Here is a 17,417-nt window from a genome sequence, read left to right as displayed (position 1 = left end):
TATTTTTTCTCTATATGATTTAAAAATTGTTCTTTCTGTGTCATAGATTAATAATTATCATCAAATACATGGACAGAACTTTATGTGAATAAAGGATCGTCTGTGGTATTTGGTATTATGGGATGTAGGCAGCCACTGATTCCACTTATATAAACAGTCAGCCTTACTTTTGTATAAATTTATTCTTAATTTTCAGCGTTTTAAATTTATTCATATACATACAAATAAGTTGTGTACAACCTAAAGAAATATATAGATGAGTTTTTAAAAATACATGCAGTTTCCAGTTCCTCATATAAGGACCTTAGAAGTTGCCACTCTGTCCTAACAAAAAAGCTGAATAGACTGAAAAACTAACTCTTCCAGGATTTATAAGATCAGGGAGGACACAGGACAAACCCCTGTCTTGAACATGGAAAGGTTGACAGGCAAATACATTTTAATATATTATCATAATTTTGTTTATAATATAATGAAATGTATACTGTACTGTAATATAATGTAATATATAATTTTGTTTGTTTTTCTATTTCTTCCTTTATTCCATGAGCTATGGGAAGAAAATGTATGCACCTTATTCATTTAAATAATCAGTCTCTTCAATAATTTTTGAGTCTAAATAGATAATCATTAAAATAATTCTGAATGAATTCCTGGAATAAAGAATGAGCTAATAAGGATAAAGTATAAGCATTAGCAAACTCATTAGCTCTGACAATTTCACTGCCTTATTCATTGCTTTGAACCTCACTAATGGGTAAATTGATTATATTTTTTTAATTTGTAATGTAAATTAGTGAGTAAAAAGTAGAGAAAAAGCTAAAATAGTATTCAGAGCATTCTGAGACAATTTGTAACTAATTCCTAAAATATTATTAGATAAGCCAAGGATTTCTCCAGGATGCAGTGGAAATATTTGAAATGCTGGAGACTGGAAGAGAAGGATAAATAAAACAATGTCAGCCAATTCCTAGCTCTTCCCAACAAACTTCTCAGTGGTCTGCCAACTCAGTCAGTTGTTATAAAAACTGAGTGATTAAATTAAACTTGAAAATAAGAAAATTAGCTGTGAAATAAACTATGAAAATAAATGTCTTCTAATGAGTCTTATTAAAAGTTCATCTTTATTGAATATTTATGATTTAGGGATTATATAGTTGTTTGATTATGTTTATTATATTTTTCATTTTTTAGATAAGGTATAATTTATGAAACTAAAATTCGTGCATATTCCATAATGACATATAAGTGGAATCATATAGTATGTAGTGTTTTGAGTAAGTCTTCTTTTACTTAGCATACTGCATTTGGGATTTAGTCATGTTGTTGCATTCATCAAGATTTTACTCTTTCAAGATTTCACTCTAAGAGTTTTATTATTTTAAACTATACATTTAATTTAATGATCCATAAGAGTTAAGTTTTGTATATGATTCAAATGTAAACCATTTTTTTGCATATTGATTACCATTTGCAGTGTAAAAAAATCCCTCAAAACTTAGCAGTTAAAACAGCAATTATTTGTTATTTCATTTTCTGAATGCTAGGAATTTGGGACTGGCTAGCATGATGGCTCTAGCTCAGGGTTTCTCATTGGGTTGTAATCAGGATATCCTCCAGGTTGCATTCATCCAAAAGCCTAACTGAGCAGGAGAATCCATTTCCAAGAGCCATACTCACAGGACTGTTGGAATGAGGCTTCAGTTTTGCCAAACAGAAATCTGTTTAGGACTGCTTTAGTGTCCTCATGACATGACAAGGGCATTTCCCAGACTAAGTGATCCAAGAAACATGTCAAGGAGGAAGCAACAATGCCTTATGATGTAGTTATCAGATAACACACACCTTCATTTCAGTCACATTTTATTTGATAAAAATGAGTTTCTAAGTGCAGACCTCATTCAAGGGAAGAGGACTTAGACCCCAATATTTTCAAATAAGGAGTATCATTTAATTATTATATATATATATATATATATATATATATATATATATATATATATATATATATATATATATACGATAACCATTACACAGAGGAATATTTATTTTTCTAGCATCATTTATTGAACAGACTACCACTTTTCCATTTAACTGTCTTTGGATTTGTACAGAAGTCATACATGTATGTATTTTAAAGGCATTCTATTCTTTTCCATTAATTTATATGTCAGTCCTTTATTCAATATGACACTCTTGATTACCATAGGTTTGAAATCAGCTAGTTAGTGTCCTCCAGTTTTGTTTTTTCTTTTAAAAATGGATTTGGCTCTCCTGGTTCCTTTGCCTTTTTGTGTAAATTTTGTCAATTTCTACAAAAATCCTATTGGAATTCTTATTTGGGTGGCATTGAACTATAGGTTACTTTGAGCACAAGTGAGATTTTAGCAATATTGAGTCTTCCAGTCTATAAGCACAATATGTGTATATGTTATATACATATATTAATCTAGTTCTTTATTTCTTTAGTTTGTTTTCAGCATATAGACAGTGCGTATATTTTAGAAGATTTGTACTTAAGAATTTCATGTTTTATAATGCTATTATAAATGGTATTTTTTCAATATCAATTTCTAATTGCTCATTTGATTTCTGTTTAAATCAGTTTAAGCAACTGATTTTTTATATTGACCTTGTATCCAGCAAACTTGCTTAACTTGTGTATTAGTTCTATTAGCATTTTATTAGTTCTTTGGGATCTTCTTTCCAAATAATATGTGTCTGCAAAGAGTTATAATTTTGCTTCTTCTTTTCCTCTCTTTATGTCTATTATTTCCTTGCTTATAGTGCACTGGCTAGGATCTCCTCTGTGATGCTGAATAGGAATAGGAAGAGTGTGGACATCCTTGGCTTTTCCCAGACTTAGAGGGGAAACACCCAGTTTTTCACCATTAAGTATTATGTTAACCACAGTTTTTTGGTTTATTTGTTTAAGATACCCTTTTTCAGATTGAGGAAGTTCCCTTCTATTCATGTTGTGCTGAAAGTTTGACATCATGAAAGAATGTTAGATTTTGTCAAAAGCTTTTTCTAGGAAGGTCCAAGGGACACACTCTTCACCAAAGCACTGTAGAATTTACTAAGTAGAGAGGTACCAATATTGTTTATAAGGACAAAGCTGTCTTTCCTCTATAGGCTAGGGTTACTCTCCAGGGATGCTTCTATTGTCAATGGCAACAGTAGCATTCCAGAATAGCATAAGGCAAGTAACAGTACTCACATGACAAAGACAAAGTGACATAATTACTTTAGTGAGATAAGATGGCAGCTAAGAAGAGCATTGGTTGAATTACATACAGGAAAAACTTTAACAGTTGGTGAATAGAAGCACAAAAGTTATCCATCATAATAGAAAATCAAAATTTCTCTTTCAATTTTCCAGACAAGCAAGTTCTCAGACCTAGAGTCAATCTATAGAAGGGAAGCCCAGTTATCTTAAGAAAAGTCCCAGCAATGCCATAGCAAGAATGTAAAATAGCAAATATCAAATTCATGAGTCCTTTTACCAAAGAGACCTATGGTCATTTTCCCGAAAAACTGTACACTGATGAAAAAATATATAGCTCTTGTGAGGCTTATGGCATACAGGTTCTGAGCTAACACTGATACCAGTGATGACACAGTACCATGATTGACCCCTTTAAAAATTTGACTGCACCTTTATTATGAGGAATAGATTAGAAGGAGGGGAACATGGATTAGATAGATTAGTTAGGAATCTACACCTGTAGTTTATTGAAGATACGCATGTAACAGACAAAGTTGGTGGTAATCAAAATGGAGAGGAGTAATTGGATGTGGTAGGAGGCAAAATTGACAGGAATATGTAGACTCAAAGTACTTTGATGTATACCATGTATAGGGATAGATAAAATCAGATAAAACTATAGGTAGGAATATTTTCACTTAGAAGGCTCATACGGTGCAAGCATGAACAAAGGTGAATATATATTCAGGTAGGGCAGGGAGAATGGAATACAAGGGTCTAATACGAAACATTTCTAACCTGTAAATATTTAAAGGTAGAGAATACCCCTAACTGTCTTTGTAATACTTGCATGAAGACGACCCAGACCCACTGAATCAGACTTATAAGGAGGGAAGTTAAGAAACATGTATTTGAATAAGCTGTAAAGAAGAATCTCAGAGAGCACACTGCCATTGATCTACAGAAAAGACTCTGGAACACAGCCCTACATGACCTATGAAGTAAAAATACTAAATAAATATTACATTGAAATACACATTCTAAAGGAAATATTTAAAAGGAAATACATGTAAAATACATTACAGAAATAAACTCCTAATATTTATACTTAAAGTTTGGGCCTTTAAATTTAATGTTTATATATATTAAACCATTTCCTCTGTAGTCTGATAATGCTTATATTCAAAGTAATGAAAAAAAGTTGCTCAGAATTATAATATGATCTTACCTTAGCAGAGCTTCCACTCAGAAAACATCTGCATTTATCATGCTGTGGTGTATTCCCCTTGACATAGTACCCAAAATACTATTCACGGAGGAAGTAATTTCACACTAATTTGAGTACCTGGAGCGTAACGAGAACTATAAGTACAATTCAAAGGATTCTTTCTACTGCCTATAAGATTGGTTTGGAAAGAATGCTTAATTTGTACAGTTGGGACACATACTATCAGCAAGCAAATCACTTCCTGGGACCTGCTTTTGGTAAGGCAGGATAAACTTTCCAAAAGGAGATTTTATATTTTCTTCTCTTGGGATTTTAAAGAGGAGAGGTGGGAACATTTGAAAGCATTTCTTTCTACAATCACACTCATCTTTGTAAGATATAAATCTGATCATATTTTCTTTCATATAGTTCCACAGATTCCACATTGCCTGCAGGATAAATTCTGAAAATTAAAAAATTACTAGACAGAGACTAAATTTTCTAGTTACTAGACTAAACTAGTTACTGCACAGACTCAGAAAGAACAGATATGCAAAGAGAAGTGCCTCTTAGAATCCAGACCCTCTAGAGGCACAGCTTCACTTTCTGGGTGTTCCTCAATTCTGTTAGATCATTCTGTCTCCTTATAATCAAATACTTGTTTTGATTAAATATCTTGAGTGAGTTTGCATTTTTTCTATCAATGTTAGTGTAACCATACAAAATGTTAGCCTTCGAGAATCCCGGTTACAGCTATAGTTCTGCATCCCATTCAATTCAGCATCAGTATCTCCTGGGTTTCCATTTTGAAGAACATATTATTGTTCAAAAATTATGAAAATAACCTGTGATGGGTTCCACAGGACTCCACTTTGTACTTTCCACTCTGCTTTTGTCTAATTAAGCATTTTCAGTGAAGATGGCTGTCAAAAAAAAAAAAGATGGCTAATTGTGCAACTCTCTTTCTCTCAGCTGTTTTACATGCAGCATTACAAACTCCTTCCTTACAAAAAAACATTATGCAGGGTGAGCTCAAAAGGAAAACTGGAGAAGTATTGAACGCTGTTGAGCCTGATGGATGTTTGCTGGATGTTTGGCAATGCTGTCATGGCTTATCCTGTTCCTCTCAAAATGCCCTACCATTCTAGATTGCTAGTAGATAGGGTCAGGCAGAGATGTGAGAAATTGTACTTTAGGGTGTACACAAAATATGCTCACAAAATGGCTGAATAGTTCTACTATGGCACTTATAAAAATTATTATGAGCATTCTTGCTACTGAAGTTGATTTTGGTTTTTAGGAACACATTTTTATTCTGCAATAAACACTTTTAGAAATAATAAGTTGAAAATATGATTTTAATTACTGCATTTTAAATACTCAAAAAGGTACCAATTAAAGTATAATTTGCATAAAATATTCACTGACATGTAACACTTACCATTGGGGCTGTAGTTATAATAGTGATATCACAGAAAACATGAAAATAAGAATACATGAATCTTTTAACCACATTAATGCCTACGCCAAAAGTCAATAATCTAGAAGACTATACTTGAAAATAATGGAAACAGATTCAACTGCAAAATCTGGGTTTACCTGTCACAGTGAGAAGCCTGACTTTTCATTGAGAAAAAATGACTGTCCTAGAGTACAAATATAAGTGAAATTATAGCTTTTAATGTGTTAGCACTGTTAGCAGAACTACCCAAATATTTAAATTATGCTTGACTTACATCAGTTTCAACAGATGTTTTGAATAGGTTATCTCCAATTAAGGGTTCCTTTTTTAATACAAATCTTGGCAACAGATAAACTTTTAGAAGTTGATTCCATAAAGGTAAAAGACCTGACATAATTATTAACGCTACTGTAAATTCATTTAAAAGCTCAATATTTGGAGAAAATAGTTTTGTGACAAAATTTAGTTTTAGGTGGAACACAATATTGTGGTTAAAAATGTTCATAGGAAATTAAGACATTCGTGAACACAAATGTACTTGGAATTGGTTATGGAGACATAATTATACCAAGTAAGCTATGATATTTCATAAATCAAAATTGAAGTTATAGACTAAGATACAAATGTTTTCAATATACAAAGATTAATTTTACTACCACATTTGTCAATAATTCTCATATTAAAATAAAAACATACACCTTGGAATACACCCATTGACTCTTTATTGATCATCTACCATCAGGTAGACTTCAAAATTATTTGTACCTTTGCAGAGCTACTTTGTAAATCCACATAACTGTCCTAAGATGATGTTGAACTGTTTTTGTAAATGCTCTAATTTTAGTTACAAAAATTAGCTGAAAATTTAAATCAAGTATTCAATGTATACAGAGGTTTGCAGTCTTTTTTAATCCAAAATCTGGCCCCTCTCAGACAGTTTCTGTTGCCTGGTTGGTTTTTTATTTGTTTTTTCTTTGTTGTTGTTGTTTTTTGAATGTCTCCTTCCTGAATACATCCAGCTGTACTGGATGAGCAGTGCTCAAGTAATTGATAGCTGATTGCTCTATTGTTTTCAACCATGCCCTGCAGCATAAATTACTGCACAGACAGAACCAATGATATACTGGCTCCTTTAAAGGGGTTGTATTTGAGGTCAGGGTTTGAGGTTTGTTCTGATTCCAGGAAGGCTTTCTTAGCCAACTTTTTCCCTGTTTGTTTCTGGAAAACTTGCTGGGCTACGGTTTAGTTTATATCTCCCATAAAGCCACTATCCTCTACTTAATTGCTTTCCACTAAAACCATTGTTTTTGAGAGTGTCCTTAGGCCTGAACTTCCTCACATTCTCTTTCAAATTGGGGAGAACTATAGAGCTTTCTATTAGCATATCTCACACCCTGGGCAAAAACTCTGAGGTATGGCTCTGGAACTGATCCTGGGATAGTGGCTTTTTTCTGAGTGGCGCTGCTGCTTTAGAAGCAGAGCTCTGGGTAGGTGTGACAATGTGTGTTTTTTTGTTCGCTTGTTTTAATTTCCTTTTACCTTTACAAAGAGAAGAGTGTAACCTCTGTTCTAAGAATGAGCTGGAGCAAAGGCAATTGGTCACCAGTATTCTCAGTGTGTTGCACCTTTGCTGGAGCCTCCGATTCTGAGTGGCGGTCTGCCTAGAAGAATGGAGCCTCCAACTCACTTGGAATTTAGCCTCTACAAAAGGTAACTGGGTAAAGAGGATGAGAAAAATTGTTGTCCCACACCCCTCTGGAACATGTCATAACCTTCAACTTGGAGGTGGGAGAACAATCCCTGTGTTATAGTTGCACCCACTTGGAGTTGAGTTGAGTTTCCATCTTACTGGGCTCAAGAACGTGTGTGGGAGGGAGGCAGTAGTTTATGGTTCAAATGCCAGAGACTCTGCCTTACTGAGTGACCCTAGGTTTTCTTGAATAAATGTTTCTTAGACTGCAGTTTGTACTTAAGACCATTTCATAAGACTTTAAAATGTTCTTTTTTTATTGTTTTTTCACCAGTCGCTATGGTCTAAATGTTTATTCCCCTACTCCCCAAAATTCATATGTTGAAAACCTAACACCCTGTGTGATGGTATTAAGAGGTGAGGTCTTTGAGATGTGCTTAGGTGACGAGCCTGCAGGAAGGTGATTAATTCCTCTACAAAAGAGGCCCCACAGAGCCTTCTTACTTCTTCCACCACGTGAGGGTTCAGGGAGAACGCACTGGCTATAAACCAGGAAGAGGGCCCTCACTAGAATTCAACCATGCTGGTGCCTTGATCTTGGATTTCTGTTCTCCAGAACTGTGAGAAATAAATTTCTGTTGTTTATAAGCTAGCCAGTCTATAGTATTTTGTTATAGCAGCCCAAACAGACTAAGAGACTAGTTATACCTGCATCAGTGGGGAGCATATCTTAGACAAATTTTGCCTGGTACTATTAAGTTATTGTGAATTATATAAAGTACAGTAGAGTATATAGAGTACAGTTTGTATGGGATTAAGATAACTGATTGGGGAGACCATAAAAGTGCAGAGAAATGAATGAAACCTGGATCACAGACCAAGAATGCTGTGTTTACAAGTTAGGTAGTCATTAACAGGTCAAAGTTATCCAAATGTAGTAGAGAATACTACAGATGCCTTAAAATTAGATCTTTTAAATTATTTTTGTGAGGAATTCCCTGGCTTTCCAGTGGTTAGGACTCTGTGCTTTCACTGCCAGGGCCCAGGTTCAATCCCTGGTCAGGGAACTAAGATCCCACAAGCCACATTGCACAGCTAAAAAAAGAAAAATTGTGAAAAATTCACGTGTGTGTATATATATATATATATTTATATACAAACATATATGTATGAAATTCATATATAAATGTATATAACATATCTAAAATGCAATACATAATTCATATATAATTTCTATAGAGGTTATTTTATATATTTATACATAAATTTTCATGCATATAATCTCCATTATATATATAATAATGGAGATTATTTTAGTCAATCTAACAACCTATCATAAAGATTTAACAAATTTCAACATTTGCCATATTTACTTCTTTTACTTTTAATTTACTGAAGCATTTGAATCAAGCATGCAATTATGAAATGATAGTGTACATCTCTTAAAAGAAACAGTTTTTTGGGGGGCTTCCCTGGTGGCGCAGTGGTTGAGAGTCTGCCTGCCGATGCAGGGGACACGGGTCTGTGCCCCAGTCTGGGAAGATCCTGCATGCTGCGGAGCTGCTGGGCCCGTGAGCCATGGCCACTGAGCCTGTGCGTCCGGAGCCTGTGCTCCGCAATGGGAGAGGCCACAACAGTGAGAGGCCCGCGTACAGCAAAAAAAAAAAAAAAAAAAAAAGTTTTTTTAATATAACAGAATTTAGAAGTCTCTGAATTAATCTAGTACCCAATCCACATTTAAATTTCTTTGATAGCTAAAGCAAAATAGTATTTTTATCATTGAATGATTGAATCAATATCAAAACAGGTTTTTTAAAGAGAATTACCATTTGTGAATATTTCTTAATTGAAGACATTGGCTTGGAGAGAGGACATCCGTTTTTGTTTACAATGTTAAGAATCCTAGAAATCTGATTGCTTCTTTGTGGTATGATTTAACTTGTTCTTATATTTCTTGTATTTCTTGTGAATTTAAAAATAGATTCAAAGGCTTCAGGAAATTTTGTTTACCATTTTTGCAAGACCATAAAAATAGGCAGTTGTATCTATTTAATTTTACCTTATGTCATGCAGCACAGGATGCTGGAAATTCCACCTTGACTGACTGATCATCTGGTTCAGATGGTGACAGCCTGATTCCTCCAGTGTATATTTATTGTTTTCTCCTTACAATGAGCAGATAATTAGGATAGCAATGCTTTGATATCTTGTGAGTGTACAGTCCCCAAACTAGTTTTCAAGTACTTGTCTTAGCATCTGTTGATAATTATTACATCTTTAGGGAGTATAAAAAGGCAATTTACTGATATAATTATTTACCTACATTTTTAAAATCAGAATTATAATGTAGTAAAGCCTATTTACTCAATCATGGCCTTCTAGTTGTCCTTACAGACAGTTGGAACAGGCAAATCAAAGTAAAGGCTTAATTCTTTTCCTTTAATTTCTCAATTTTCAGAGTCAGTATTTGGTGAAGTAGATATTTTCAATAGTGACAAACTTTGTTTGTTTTTTGAAAATCATTGTGAAATCATGGACTTTCAGATAATCTATATGTCTCAATCAGTTGCATACTTTGTTTTTTGTTTGTTGCTGAAATTATCACATCTTTGCCCTGCCCTGTGGGATCCTTTTCAGATGTGCACCATGCCTTTTTGTTACAACCATTAGTCTTCCGGTTTTTTATTCTTCGTTTCTTTGTCTTCTGTCATGAAAAATAATGTTCTGCTAATGCCCATCTTATGTTTCCTGCCTCAGACCTTAATTCAACCATTTTTTCCAAGGAGCTCTAGTTCTTTCATTTGAAAAGGAAACTTAATGACAAAAATATATACATGATTAGAGTACATATCATTACTGGCAATTGCTTCCCAGTAATCTTTTCTTTTTGGTGGTCAAAATTCTGAAATATGTATTTAAAAATAAATAACAATGAGTTCATAGTGCTATTTCTAATTCTCATTTAACATTATAGAGTTGTACTCATTTCTTTTAGATTTTACTTGTGTGTGTGTGTGTGTGTGTGTATATATATATATATATATATATATATATATATATTAACCAAGGACATTATTTCTAACATTTTGTAATTTTTAATTTAACACAGTTTCTTACAAAATAAATGAAGTTGTTTAAAAGTCACTTTGATAGTTATTTTTTGACCTGAAACATTAAAATGTCTGTACCCTAGAAAATAAGTGAAACTTATAACATAGTGCGGAGGTCAGGGTAGGGAATTTTCTAGTGTTCAAAATTGAAATTCAGTAGGTAAAAATCACATTATGAACAATCTACACACAGAAAAAAGTTAAAATCAGATTTTTTTTCCTCTAATGAGTAGTTGTTATCAACTTCACTTGCAATAGAGATAGTGGGTAACATGTTTAGAATAAACATTTTCTCGCCTCTACCCATAGTTTTTGTATCAGCAGTTACAGGAAATCAAAATTATAAGAAGCTTCTCAGGTAATTTTGAGGTACATGGTATACCAGACCATGCCTTGACTGATACTTATCTGAAAGCTTTTTGATGCTGCTTCTTACAAAAATGAATTACCCTGTGTAGCTAGTGATAGGTAATTCTCACGTAAGCTCCAAATTGTTGTTGCTTGGAGAGCTGCAGGTGTGCTTGAGCCAAGATTAGAGGCAGTAAAAGGAAAGCGAGAACCAGAGAAAGAATCCTATGCAGAACTCCTTAATGAAACAAAGCATTCTGATTCTACAAAACATTGCATGTTTCAATAGGCTGCATTTTAAAAAATTTTTGGTTAAATAAATAGCGGTTTTGTTATAGCACACAAAATCTTGTCATCCTTGGCAAGATTTAAATCAAACTTACGTTCCTTGAAAAAAAGTTTGTACATCTCCAAACAAATAAAGACCTATCATCTGGTGACAATGGGAACCAATATTCATAATGCAGGGTACCTTAATTACAAAGATAATGAAATGACCAGAGTCACAGCTAGCTGGCCTAGAGTTTGGGGATCTAATTACAAATTCAGATCTGTCTAGGAACACTGCTATTTGGCCCTATCTACATATATATTTCTGTTTGCATTACATACATACATACATATATATATATATATATATATATATATATATATATATATATATATATATATATGTGTGTGTGTGTGTGTGTGTGTGTGTGTGTGTGTGTGTGTGTGTGTGTGTGTGTGTGTGTGTGTTCTGTTTGGCCCTACTTGCTAATACATATTTTACTTAGTATCAGTATGGATAATTCTGTCTTATGGATGGCTGGCACTTCCAAGACAGTGACAGAGATTCCAAGAATGTCCCAATTCATTTGTTCCAATTGTATACTCCTGATCAGGAAACATGGAGCCAGAAGAATAATGGAATGTAGGGGTAACATGTGACTCTTTCCCCTGGAACAACTCCTGCCCACCTAACAGAACAAGCCTCTATTTGACAACAGCAGTTGGGTAGAGGCTGGGGGTCAATCCCAATCGTATTTCTGTAATGCACATGAAAGAATTTATATTATTATGGTCATCTGACTTTCTGAAAATAAAATGGACTCTCAAACTGGAGAGAGATTAGTTTTAATACCAGTTGTATTAGAATATTTGCCTTTTTAAATCTTGAAATATTATTTTGCTGAGCTATGAAGAACTTTAGAACTCATTCACTGCAACCTCCTATTTACAGATTAAATGTGTATATTATGTCATTTGCTAGAGTGATTAAGTGACTTAACCCAAGCTAATTTGTAATGTGTAGAACTGGAATCCAAATATTTGTAGTTGTAATTCAGTGCAAACATGAGGGAAGTGCAATTTAATATAGCTGATTTATAATGCAAGTCAGCAGGTCAGCTCAGTTTGTAAGAATAAATCTCTGTCTCCCTAAAATTATGTTCTTTCTTACTTGTTTAGGTAGGATTTTTAGCTCATACTTTTTGCACTGCTACTTTAGCTTACTAAAGGCAAGAAAATAGCAAAACAATTAAACTTATGGTAAATAACATAGCAGGATTTCAGATAAAGAGACATTGTTTAGCTCCCTTTCTCTGCAAAGATCTCATCTTCTCTGGGTAGCATGAGTAGAAAGGAGAGAAATGATTAGGAAGTAATTGATGGTGATCAAATGGGACTTCCTTACTTCAGTTATAGACTCCTTGTTATCTTAATTTCATTCTTTTCTTGGTGACACTGCAAACTGATTAAAATATTGTGGGGTTGTTTCATAATAGTGTGAGCCTTTATTTTATATAATTAACATTTTAAACTCAGTTTCTTACATAAAATTTCTAGGTACACCAAGGCACCAACAAAGCTAATGCCACTTTGCTGATGATCAGCTAAGCTACTGAGGCATTACACACTTCAAAGAAGGAACGAACTGGAACAATCAGAAATATTAGTTCTGAGAAACCATCTATGGGGGTAGTATGTGTCATACCAGCAAAACATTTAACATAAATGAGGGTAGCTAGGTAGAGACAGAGGGGAGTAGAGGAATGACTGAGGGAGAGAGGTCTTGTTTAAATGCTTATTTTTAAAGCCCCCAGTTTTAAAGATACAATAATACAGAGATGGTTTCCAGAACTGAGGACATTCAGTGGAAATGAAACACAAAATTACCTCAAGTTTCCTGTACTTCCATAGTGCTGAGATTTTTTAAAATGTTATTTTGTTTTTTCCCTACCATCTCATCTTAATTAAAGCAAATCTTTAACTAATTTCTAGAATAATGAAAGTATAAACCATCATCATCCTCTTCAGTCAAGCAGAAAATGTTTCTTTTGCTCGACTTTTGCTTAAAAACTGATTTAGCATTTAAAATCATGTAAAGGTATGCAGACACACCATCAACAAGTCCACTGTCTTTATTTATTTATTTATTTATTTATTTATTTATTTTTGGCTGCATTGGGTCTTCGTTGCTGCGCGTGGGCTTTCTCTAGTTCTCTAGTTGGTGAGTGGGCATTAGTCTTTGTTGTGGTGTGCAGGCTTCTCATTGCGGTGGCTTCTCTTTGTTGTGGAGCATGTGCTCTATGCGCACGGGTTTCAGTAGTTGTGGCACATGGGCTCAGCAGTTGTGGCTCGTGGGTCTAGAGCGCAGGCTCAGTAGTTGTGGTGCACGGGCTTAGTTGCTCCACGGCATGTGGGATCTTCCCGGACCAGGGCTTGAAACTGTGTCCCCTGCATTGGCAGGTGGATTCTTAACCACTTCACCACCAGGGAAGCCCAAGCGCACGGTCTTTAAGTGTCAAACTGACCTCAGTAATTGAAATCGGAAAGCTGGTTTTGTATTGCCCTTTTTGAACAGTTTGTGATTGCCATTCAAGAAAGCAGTCACACATACTGCACTGCCAAAGAAGTAGAAGCCTCAAACCAGTGTATCCATTGCCATCCAAATTATTACACAGTAAATGGAAGCAGTGAATGCAACCATAGTCCATTCAGGTATTGACAAATAGTTTACAGAAAAACTTCTGAAATATGGACAACTCAAAATTACTCAGTTGAAAGTATTTTGTACAGAATTGTTTGGTAGTTTTGGCAACCCTGTAGCCCAAATAGATGACTGTCAAAATACCCATATCCATTTTATTCCTGATATATGAGAGGATAGCGAAGGTATAAAGCACTTTTTTGAGCATATTTATCATTGGTTAACTGGAGAGTCTCCAGCTATTTGATAACTATTAGAGTAAGTAATTGAAGTTTAAAATCTTGAATCTCTCTTTCAATATTGGCCAGTAGTTTATAAGCTGAGTAGTTCCCTGCCCCTAATAGTACCCCTGTCCTTTCTGGTATTAGAAAGATGGATTACCTTTGTAAAGCACTAAAATAAAATGGATAAATTAAATAATTCCACATAGTATACATAATTGATAGCCTTCAAAATTGATAGTCTTTCATACATTTCACCCATTTGAACCCAATAATAACCCCATACAGTGGAAAGTGTATTATTTTGCAGCAGGAGCACAATGTGGGTCTAACCTGTTTGTACATCAGAATGTCAGTATGTCCAGATCTGTCTGGTGCACTAGTAAAACATGCCTAATAAGAATCTGTTTGACTGAAGGGTCAAAGAATTTCCTGAGAAAGATGTTTTTGGAGGGAAAAGAACAAAAGTTGCCAAGTTTATTTCAAAGACAATGAATCAGGATCAGTGGAGTAGCATATTTACAAGTGTAGAACTGTTTATTTCAGATTTTCCTGTGAGCCAGGAACTTTAAAAATATGTCCAAGTCATAGGGCAAGATGTTATATCTAAAGTTTCTCATTATCAAAAGTTTTCATGAGATGTTGACATTGTAGGATATCAGAAACATCAGTTGCATTAGCAGTGGAGTAAGCCAGCAACATCAGTGAAGACCTGATGGCAGGTGCTACTAAATAGGTTTTGCAAAGCTGACTTCTTGCTTATATTAGACAGCATGCTCCTTTGTTTCTTTTTTGTTTGTTTGTTTGTTTTTGCGGTACACAGGCCTCTCACTGTTGTGGCCTCTCCCGTTGCGGAGCACAGGCTCCAGACGCACAGGCTCAGCGGCCATGGCTCATGGGCCCAGCCATTCAGCGGCATGTGGGATCTTCCCGGACCGGGGCATGAACCAGTGTCTCCTGCATCGGCAGGCGGACTCTCAAGTACTGCGCCACCAGGGAAGCCCCCTCCTTTGTTTCATAATTTGGTTTCTTTTCTGAACCTATCTGTAGAGGGACTTCATTTTTCCTGTATGACTGTCATGAACATAGGGCCTGTTAGTGAGTTTTTTCCATACCAATGAAGTTTTCTTTTGCTTTGTCAAGTGCACTGGGATATCACCAGTCCAGATAATTTTAAAATTATTTTCTGAATTTTCATATTCCAGAACCTCAAGAATAATGTAAAAAGTGATGCCTAAATCCACTCTAAGTGCAAGCCCTTAATTTTGAGTCTTCTAGGCTTTTATTCTCCTTTCATTTAACCTGGAGTCTTCAGAGTAGATGTTTGTCATCTTTCTGGGCAAATAGGTGAATTTTCTGTCCTTTAACATTGATGGTACTGGGTCTTTTGGGGGGTAAGTTCATACATAATATCCTTTTTTTTTTTTTGTCCTCCTTTCTTTACCTAGCATATCTGTTAATATAAAAGCCCTCATTTTGAGTGGAACCAACCACGAACTCTGGATCTAACCCTAAGAGCAAATTCAGTGTCTTTTCTGAAGGTACTCTTTCAGAGCTCACTTCATTAATGGAAACTGAACACTTCCCTTTTATTTAACAAATGTAGGTATGTATTGCATTCTTGTCATTGCTGTAGATATATGTTATGCAAAGTATTGTATGTAGTGTTTGTAGCCAGAGACTTCATTAGTTCAGCTGTCTTCCACTTTTGGGAAATAGAAATATCTGTATTTGTCTTCCCCCTTCCCATTCTTTAGTCTTCAGCAGCAGCTATTTCAGGATATCACACCCTGAACTTCTTCAATATTTCTCATTACTGTACGTTTTTCATTAAAGGCCAAAATCCTTAATATGAACTATAATGTTCAGCCATTTTTGTCCTTTACTTGCTCCTTCATCTTGCATCACACTCTTACTCACTCTTTGTACTTCAGCTCTACTGGTCATCTTTCAGTTTTTCTACCATGCCATGCTTTCTCCAGATGTAGAAACATTACATGCATTATTTCTGTTGTCAGATTGCACTACCCCTCTTTCTTAGCCTACTTAATGCTTTAAAATCTTTCAGGTTTTAGAAATGTATCACTTCTCAAAGAAACTTTCTTGATTTCTCTTCAATGTCGTCTCATAATCCTAGCTCTTGTCACAATTATCAGTGTTATAATTTTATATTTATTTTGGTTGTTATTTGTTCCATGTAAAACTTATCCTCCCCACAGCACCAGACTGGAAGTTCCAAAATGACACAGATATTTGCTCACAATTTTATCCCCAGCACCTAGCACAGAGTTTGGCACAGAGTAGGTATTCTGTAAATATTTTTTGTATCAGTTAAATAATATATTAGTTCAATGTTCTCCAGATTTCACTCTTTTGTCAACATAATCCACATAACAAAAAATCAAGTGTTGAGATATTGCCTCCCCAGTGTCTTAACATTTTTAAAAAATCACTCAAATTTCCTGACTTTCCATTCCTTTTATACCTAAGTCTGATGTAATACTTAAAGATTCTTAGTCACAAAATATTTGCGTATAAAGAGCAGAAGCTAGCTTAGCCCTGAAAAGGAGGGAAAGCTGCATATATTAGAATAATACACTGAAAGTATAAATGAAAATAGAATAAATTTATGAAAATACAGAGCCTTCTTACATTGTGAATATTCAGACTCAGGAGAGAAATAATGAGGAATTTTTTTTTTAAATCCTTTCTGCTTCAATAGAGAACATTTGGTTCTGATAGACCATTTTCCTTGGAGTCCCTCTTCTAATATATTTTAGCTCTCCAAATCTTTCATCAGATCTTTAACAAGTTATATCAATTATTCCTTCATATTTTCTTAGGTATGTCTCTAAAGTTTTATTTCACAGTCAGCAAGCCTTGTCAGGCATTTATTTTCTCACACATATCCCTGCAGTAACCCCCTAACTCAATTGCCTTCATTTGATATCTGTTGCAATCTATTCTGCTTCCACTGCCAGATCAATCTTCCGTTACACAGTTTTTGTAGCATCACTGTTCTTCAAACACAGGAGCCACACAAACAAATACAATGTGATTACTTAAAAGATAAAGTAAAAATACTAAGATTATGCAACACAATTTTTTTCTGTAATTGCCCAGGCTTCTCAGAGACAAACACTTCTCCCCAACAAGATACTCCATCAATTCAGCGTCCTGTGAATTGAATATTAGTTGTT

This window comes from Mesoplodon bidens (assembly GCF_964165515.1).
Source record: "Mesoplodon bidens genome assembly, chromosome: 1".
In the NCBI taxonomy this organism is placed as follows: Eukaryota; Metazoa; Chordata; class Mammalia; order Artiodactyla; family Ziphiidae; genus Mesoplodon; species Mesoplodon bidens.
This window is presented reverse-complemented; position numbering follows the sequence as displayed.